General features: G+C 44.3%; 2 protein-coding genes across 7 annotated transcripts in view; one reads left to right on the top strand and one right to left on the bottom strand.

The window, feature by feature from the left end:
- The window catches only part of CFLAR (CASP8 and FADD like apoptosis regulator), a 49,681-nt gene extending 43,037 nt beyond the window's left edge, over nt 1–6,644 (bottom strand). The window contains exons 1-2 of one of the 5 annotated variants that reach the window (XM_084817662.1): nt 4,381–6,644; nt 4–124 (exon numbers count right to left, since the gene is read on the bottom strand). The gene's annotated coding sequence lies outside the window, so the exon portion shown is untranslated. The remainder of the gene's footprint in view (nt 1–3; nt 125–4,380) is intronic. The other 4 variants (XM_084817651.1, XM_084817641.1, XM_084817613.1 and 1 more) reach the window with 4 other exon arrangements.
- The window catches only part of HYCC2 (hyccin PI4KA lipid kinase complex subunit 2), an 87,472-nt gene continuing 81,782 nt past the window's right edge, over nt 2,896–8,585 (top strand). Inside the window, exons 1-2 of one of the 2 annotated variants that reach the window (XM_084817485.1) lie at nt 2,896–4,683; nt 6,602–6,651. The gene's annotated coding sequence lies outside the window, so the exon portion shown is untranslated. Of the gene's footprint in view, nt 4,684–6,527; nt 6,652–8,585 lie in introns of those variants that run through there. The other variant, XM_084817472.1, reaches the window with a different exon arrangement.

Raw genomic sequence — 8,585 nt, 5'->3', positions numbered from 1 at the left:
TACCTACAGACTGAATGTGCCCTTTCATAGGTCTGATGGCGCCTTCTGTTCATGGACGAAATTTCTGTGAAGTGAAGCAGTTTATCCGATACCCAGATAAAGTTTGGAATCCTGAAATGAGCTCCTGTGAAGCCAAGAAGAAGCAAAAAAGAAAGTGGGTTTTACTGATAGCACCTAAACAGAAAGCTAGTTCTTCTCCTTGCAACCCCCACAGGAAATACCAGTTCCCACTCTTTGTTCACTAGATTCCTCACTGACATCTTTAAGGTCATTCCACTCATCCCATGCATACCATTTAGATCAGTCACACTCTCTGATGTGTTTTTCAGGCCAAAGGTTAGTTAGTGAATTTGCAGCATACTGAAAAGAAAGGCACAGGCCACCAGGAGTGAATGGAAAGACTGCAATCAGTGGGATTTACTTCTGAGTAAATAGGCATAATCTGGCTGAAAATATCCTCTTGGAGAGCCTGGTCATCTGGGTTGCAGTCCTGTGTACAATTAAGGGTGTAATCCTATGCTTGTTTAGACAGAAAAACGTCTACAACTCCCAGTATTCTCCAGCATAGGGTTGTACCTTAAGCTGCTAAAATCCCACTGACATCAATGGTATTTAAAGCATATCAACCTGTCCTCATTGGGGAGTTTTGCGGTTCCATTTCTAAAGATTTCTTGTACTTCTGCAAATGTTGGAGTTCCCTCAAGCCTGTTGATACCTCCCTCTTATATATGGACGGTGCCATTTTGCCTACAGACACAACAGCTTCACCCTTGAACATTGCCAAGAAGGAATGGCATTACCTTTTACTTCAGGATCTGGGGGGGCATGTTTGTCCCATACAATAGGGCTCTAATATTATGCACACTTGAGTATAAGCAAGCCCACTGAACTCAGTGGGATGTCCCAGTAAACGTGCCAAGTACTGGACTGCAAGGAATGTGGAATAGGGCTGAGGTGGTAGGGAAACACAAAATACAGCCCCAAAACAATATTCAAGATTTAGAGTTCATGCGACTTTCTCAGTCAACAGCAGAGCTCAAAACAAAACAAATTGTCTGTAGGAGTATTGAGCTTATGTGTGTGCCAAAGCCACAGACATGTGAAGAGTGCTAACTTGAGAATTAGTATCCCTAGTCAGTTTTATTTATATTATTCCTGCAGCATAACAATTCATTTGAAGACATACATAATAGTTCCCCTGCAGGCACTGTATAGTTCCATATTCTTTTCTGAGACCAGCTTCAACACAAAATTTAAAAAAGAGACGACGTTGAAAGCATTAAAACAACCACCCTCTTTCTTGTCCACAAAATACGTCCTGTAAGTTAAAATAAAATTCCAAAGCTGATCTGCATCATTTCCCAGCATATTTTACAGTACCCAGCCTTTTTCCCTGAAAGTTCTCTGAATGAGCATGGTTTCAATCCAGATCGGTAAAAATATAAACATTTTTTTTAAAAGTCCAGATCAGTAGCCATGAAGCTCCTTTGAAATATAGCTGTGTTTTCTCTCACAACACAGTGCAGAAGAAGAAAGGTTGGCTCTCCACCCCCATCTCCACCCCGCTCCACCCCTCATTTCTTGGCTTTCATATGTAAACAAAGAGGCAACCGTTTCCTGCATCTGCCTAGTAAATATTTTGCCTAGATAGAGCGTGGTTACACCAGCCTTCCTCAAGCTGGGCCTTCCAAATATTTTGAAGTTCAGTTCCCATCAGCCCCAGGCAGCATGGCCAATCGTCAGGAATGCTGGGAGTTGTAGTCTAAAACATCTGGAGGGCACCAGGTTGGGTAAGAAGGGTCCCTGATATGAATGGGTGATCTCTTATCCGCCCTAGCTGGAATCTTTGTTGGTTTGTGGCTGAACAGTCATCCCAACCCCCATGCCTGGGGGAGGTGCTTTCTCTGGGAAACTCACAAGATCTCCAGGGAAATAATAACTCATTTTTATTATTCACAATGACACCACTGATCTCATATACTTTAAAGGAAGGAATTTCCCTATGCGAAAAAGATGCTTGCTTTTCAATAATGCTATAACTCAACTAAGAATGCTTCAAATATATATTTGATGCCTACTATTTTGCCTCCTATATGGCTAAGAAACTAAGCCAAACTAAGATACCAAATTTTTACATAGGGGTTTTTGGCCTAAATCCCCCACAAACATAGGCATTATTAAAATCTAGCTAAGACTACTATTAATTACAATTACCAAAAATATGTTATCATGAGTATAACAAGGTGGCAATAGCATACCCACTTACAAACAGAGTAAGTCCCATTTAACTCAATGGAAATTACTTGAGTAGGCATGTATAGGATTGTACTGTTAATTGTAGCCAACTCCATTAAAATAAAATTCCTTTCAAGTAAATAAGTCTGAAATAAGGTAGCAGTAAATTGACCAGAGTTGCAGTCTCTGCACCTGTAGAAGGTAATACATTACATTAAAATTGCTGGGACATACTTCGAGTAAAACATATAAACAGAACTGAGCTCTTAACTTTGCAAAAGGTAAACCACACTTTCCATGTCTCCCCCCCCCCGGGGGGGGGCAGGCAGGAAGAGGATAATGGGGAGGAAGGGAAACAATTAAGCCGCCCCACTTTTCCTCTTGATCACAGCTTTTAGAACATACTTTTGGTTAATATTTTTTAAAAGGTGGAAATAAAATAACATGTAACTGTACTTAATGTGTACTTTGGCCATAAACAAAACCAAACTAAAGCTCTAGAATTCCAGCTGCACAAAACACAGTGCTTGTTCACTGCTTGAAGAAGCAACGTCTAGGTAGTGGGTTTTGTCTGTGGGATTTTAGGAGGGTAGAGTAGGTAGGGAAATTAGGAATAAGCTTTGATTAATAATAATAATAATAACTTACAACTTTTCATGTTTTAAATAAATATTTTATTTGTTTTCAAAAATCCAAATTCCCACGTCTTGTTTGACCTTACGCCACCTTTATTATATCTATTTCCTGGTTACTTCTCCTGTAGTGGGTTGAGAGAACCAATTGAGCATATTAAGTCTCTCTGGAGGCCAGAGAGAGTAAAAGGGCTGAAGCTTGTGGGACAGTGGGTACAGCTGTCCCAAAGTGGAAGCAGGCGTTCCTGCGGGGCTTGGTTCTCAGTTTCTGAGGAGGAGGCTGGAGAAAGATGGAACCTCAGGTGGGAATGTCACAACACTCACTGGAGGGCACCTTGGAGCCCCTGGGTGAATGTGAGAAAGCGACCATTGGCCCTGGAGGATGGGCTCCTGTTTGAACAAGCACATCCTTCTCCTCCAATGCTTTCTTTGAAACACTGCCTAGAGTGTCTGCCTGGAGAACATTAGAAGATCCTTTGGATCAGACCAAAACCTTATCATGTCCAGCAAGCTGTTCCCACAGTGGCCAACCAGATGTGGAAGTCCACAGGCAGGACACAAACACAACACCCTCACACTTGAGTTCCTCAGTAACTGGCATACGGAGGCATGCTGCCTCAGATACTGGAGGTAGCATATCATCATCAGGACTAGTAGACACTAATAGCCTTCTCCGCCATGAATGTGTCTACTCCCCTTTTAAAATCCAAGTGGGTGGCCCTGACTACATCTTGTGCTAGCTGTGAGAATTAGTACTTCTTTTTATTCTGTCCAGAACCTACCACCATTCAGCTTCATGGGATGACCCCATCGGGTTCTTGTATTCTGAGAGCGACTTCTTCTCCCTTTCTACATCACACATAATTTTGTGTGTGATCTCTATCCCATCTCCACGTATTCACATTTTTGCTAATGTAAACAGTCCCAGATATTGTAACCTTTCCTCACAGGGGAGTTGCTCCAGCCCCTTGGTCATTTTGATTGTCCCTTTCTGCACCTTTTCGAACTCTACAATATCCTTGTTGAGGTGCTGTGACCAGAACTGTACGCAGTACTCCAAGTGTGGTCGCACCACAGATTTGTATCTTGGCAGTTTTATTTTCGATATCCTCTCCTACCGATCCCCAACAAGGAATAAGCGTTTTTCACATAAAAAAAACCCCAGACATTACATTATGGCTGCAGTCGCATGACGCACACTTAATGAACGGGGGCGGGTTACTTCTGGGTAAACCTGCACAGGACTGCGCAACTGTTACAAGGGAACCGGCCCTTCTTTTGACACCACGGAGCAGGTATGCCGAATCGCGCTCTCAGGAGCCAGTCCGGGTTTCGCTGCGTGCCCCGGGGGGGATTCAGCCTTTCCCATGGGTTTTTACAAAGCAAAGAAACGCCCGGCGCTTCCTCTTTCCCTCTTCGAGTTCTACACGCAGCACGACCATGTTGTAAACATAACACATCGATCCTGAACAAGCTCTACTCACACCCAGAGCGCCCGATCCTCTCTACTTACACCCAGAGCTTTCCGATCCTCTCCAGCCCTTCTCAATATGATAGTTTCACACCTTCGGTAACCGCCATCGCGGTTGTACGCGGTCCGGCCGACTTCGGCTTTCGGTTTGGGGAGCGGCTCTACTTGGATCTCGGCGCACGCAGTTCCTCCCTAGACCAGCAGGACGACTGAACGTCCGCTTTGGCGCCTGCCTAGGCTAGGCTATTCCTACTTCCGAGAAAATGCGCAGAGGATGGGGCCGCAAGTTCGATGCGCCGAAAACGCTCGGGACTTCAGTAAAACAAATTGGCAAAGCCAACGCAGGCAATCCAACTCATGATTTATATAAACTCCTCCAAGAACTGTAATGTTCGGCGGGTGTGTGTGTGTAAACAGTGGTAATTTGTTATTGGGGGTGTTATTTGTGTGGGGTGTTAATGAAGTGGTAATGTAATGGCTGTGAGTTGTATCCAATGCTAGTTCTCCTTAGAGTAGACCGCACTGAACTGAATGGAATCCAAGTTAGACTAACGTTGGTACTGGATATAACTCAGTGGGGGGGGGTGTGTATATATAGTTTTAAATTTAAAAATTATATTGAAAATGAAAATATTCTTTTTCTCCCCCCCCCCGCCCCCCAAGAAAGTGAAACTGATATGGCGGGAGGGAAGACAAAAAGGAGAACGGGTGAACTGAAACGAAAGATGAGTACACGCTGTCGGAGAGAAACCAAAATGATCAATGGGTCTTGAAGCAAATTTCTCCAGGAGGAAAAACGTTGGGGCTTTTAAATTTTTTTTTAAATACTTTTTTTCTATTTTTAATATATAAATGAAATAAACAATAGCAACAACCCAATCATTATCTACAGTTTGCAACAATACAGTATTCTTAAGAGGACCCAGCAATAACAAGAGAAAGAAGGAAAAAAAGAGAGAGAGGGAAAAGAAAAAAATAAAAGATGCCTTAAGTTTAAGGAGGAAAAGAGGATTCACAGTGCAATCGTATGCCTGTCCAACTCAGAAGTAAGCCCCATTTAATTCAATAGGGCTTGTTCTCAGGTGATAATATTTAAAACTACTGCAGTGTGCTCTGCTTGGGGCTACCCTTGAAGAATGTCGGGAAGCTTCAATTGGCGCAAAATGTGAAAACTACAGTGCACAGTATCGGGATCACCTGCTCGTTGGCCGCTGTGGGAACGGGACGCTGGATGAGATGAACTTTTGGTCTGATCCAGCATGGCTCTTCCCATGTTCTTAAATGAACCACTTTCATCAAAACTAGAACTCGGGTCACTCAGTTAAACTGAGTGGTAGCAGAGTCAGGGACTACTGAAAGAAAGTACTTCTTCACACACAAGGCATGTGTAAGGCTGCAGTCCTATGCATAGTTATCTGGGAATAAGTCCTATTGAGCACAGAGCAACTTCTGAGTAAACTTGTGCAGAATTATACTGGAACTTTTGGAAATGCGCTACTACAAGATGTGGTGATGGCCACTGTCTTAGGTGGCTTTAGAAGGGGATTAAACAAATGCATGGTCTGTCAGTGGCTATCAGCCATAATGGCCAAAACGGACCTCCATGTTCAAAGGCAGCATACTAGTTGCTGGGAGGTACACACAGTGGTGCCCTTAGGTAATTTTAGGGTGCAATCCTATGCATGCTTAGAAAAAAGTTCTACAATTCCCAGCATGCCCCAGCCAGCCATGCTAGCTGGCCATGGTGGGAGTTGTAGGACTTCTTTTCTGTCTAAACTCAGGGCTTCATAGTCTTGGGGACACTCTTGAGATGGTCACGTCTATACTTGCTTACTTCAAATGGCCTTCTCCTTCACCCTCTGGTTTTGATAGTAATGTGTATTACTTCACTTTAGAATGTAATAAGCCAGCCCGGCTGCATTTGAGGGCCCTTCTGCTCATTCTGCCAAGTGGGGCCCTGGACTTCTGCCCCAGAGTCCTACCGTGATAGCACCACTGGTTACACACCAAGGGTGGGCTGCTGCCTTTGTGCTTGTGGGTTTCCCAGAAGCATCTGGCCTGCCACAGTTGGAAATGGGAGGCTGGACTCGGCACCATACATAATTTAGGCAGCAATGCGACGCACACCTACCTGGGAGTGATCCCCACTGAACATCATGGTACTTCCTTCTGAGTAAGCATGCACAGGGTTGCCCTGTAGATGGACCCTTGGTCTGCCCCAGCAGGGCTCTTCTTAGGTCCTTATTTTACCTTTTCTTCTTAGTCTTCCAGAAGGAGGAGTCCCCGTCCCGGCATCTTGAAAGCTTGTGCCTAGTAAGTATTTAAAATTCAGGTTGTGCCAAATAATAGTTATGTCTCACTTGGCCTGATGTCAGTGGCCGAAATCCAAGGGGCTACTTAAGCTCACGAAGGTTTGGAAACATCTTGCCTTTTTTCTTTTCTTTAATCAGCTGCCCAGTTCGTATCACAGCAATGGCTTTTGAAACTCCACTCAGCACCTGGCATGAGACCGAGGGGTGGGAGGAGGAGGGGTGCTGTTCAGTTAATGCAAGTCTCCTTGCTGGGCTTATGGCACTTGTGTAATGGCTCCTGGCCAACGTTTATAACTGAGGAACAGTATGAAGCCCTTGAAGGGGCACAAAAGCTGGACTGCAGCCAGTGCTGCTATACCTGTAAAACCTGGCCGAAGGAAGGACAAGCGGGACCTGCAACAAAAGGTTGCAGTATGGAGGGCTTCATACTGGGTTCCAGCTTGCCAGCCATACCTTCTTTCAGGATATTCCATTCTACAAATTCAGTCAGTATTCCGTAGCCACTGAGTAAGCTCCATTTTAATTGGACTGTTTCCCCAATCCCCTTAGGTTGCAATCCTATGCATGTTTAGACAGAAAAAAGTCCTACAACAATAGTAGGACTTTCTTCTGCCAGAACATCCATAGGATTGTGCCTTTAGGGTTTTTTTTCCTAATGATTTTTTTGTACTTCTGAAAATCTTGAGATTCTCCCTGCTGATGCCTCCCTCTTAATGCATGGACAGTGCCATTTTGGCTACATAAGGATTGGCACTGGGAGAATGAGTTTGTTGCTAATATATACGCATTGTCTTATTCATTCCCCATCTTCAGGTTCTAACAGCTTGTCACTTTGGGACTTGCCTGGCTACCTCCCTTTCACATGAAAGCTACCATGCCGTCCTAGGCATAAGTTTCACTGAGCTCTACAAACTTACCTCAGAATAACCATGCACAGGATTGGCCTCCAGAGGGTTATAGGACTAACGGCCACAGATGCCTCTCCCTGCCACAGGCACACACAATTGTTATGCCTTAAAAATACATGTTTGGCATGCAAAGTGATGTATAAGCTTTCTGTTATTTTATTATTGCCATTTTGCAGGCCTGTTTCAACAAGAAACAGTAGCTGAGCTGAGACTTGAACCTTGGTTCAGAGTACAACATTCCATTCACTGGATCACACTGTTTCATACTAGCATCTAACACTTTGGTAAGGTAATGTTGATCTCCATGCCAAAGAGGTAGCTGTGTTGGTTTGTTGTAGTAAAAACAATAGAGTCCTTTGGCACCTTAAAGACTGACAGATATATTGTGGTATAAACGTTTCCCATTCTAGAAAATACATGCAGCATAATTTCTGTTCTTTCAGTTAAGTACTTTTTGGGCCTATGGCTTACATCCTCGGTAGATGGAAGCCTCCAATCCCAGAGGCTTTCAAGTATCCAGTGCCCTGCCGGGCTGTTGCCAGCAGGGTGGGAGGAGTGACAGAGCAATTTTCATCTCTCTGTTCTTCTTCCCCCCCGCCCCTTTTTCATCTAGGCAGGCCTCTGAGTCCATATAGAGTAGTTCCATTGACGGGTAGGGTAGGGGCTGGAGAGGCAATAGGAGACATCGTATCCTGGCCTCTCCCCTCCCTGCCCACCGGAACACCCCCTTTCTGAACTCTCCGAGGCTGCTTCTGTGATATCAGAAAGCAGCCACATGTTTTTTCCACGGCAGCTGTGAGGGAGAAGGGGAGGGATCTGATTCCAGAGTCCCCCTTCTGAGGTCGTAGCAGTGTCTATGGCTTTGGGAGGGTGACCCTCTCCCAGGACCATAGGATTGGTCTCTTAAACTCCTTTGCTTTGCTACCCCAAGTTAATCTATTCAAGTATCATTTTTAAATTGGGAAACAACATCTGCCTGCAAAAACAGGATAAAGTATTATATAATACAATAAAAGATTTTGTACTC

This window comes from Heloderma suspectum, chromosome 1, assembly GCF_057233095.1.
Source record: "Heloderma suspectum isolate Gila_16-S chromosome 1, 16-S_ref, whole genome shotgun sequence".
NCBI classification, from domain to species: domain Eukaryota; kingdom Metazoa; phylum Chordata; class Lepidosauria; order Squamata; family Helodermatidae; genus Heloderma; species Heloderma suspectum.
This window is presented reverse-complemented; position numbering and strand designations above follow the sequence as displayed.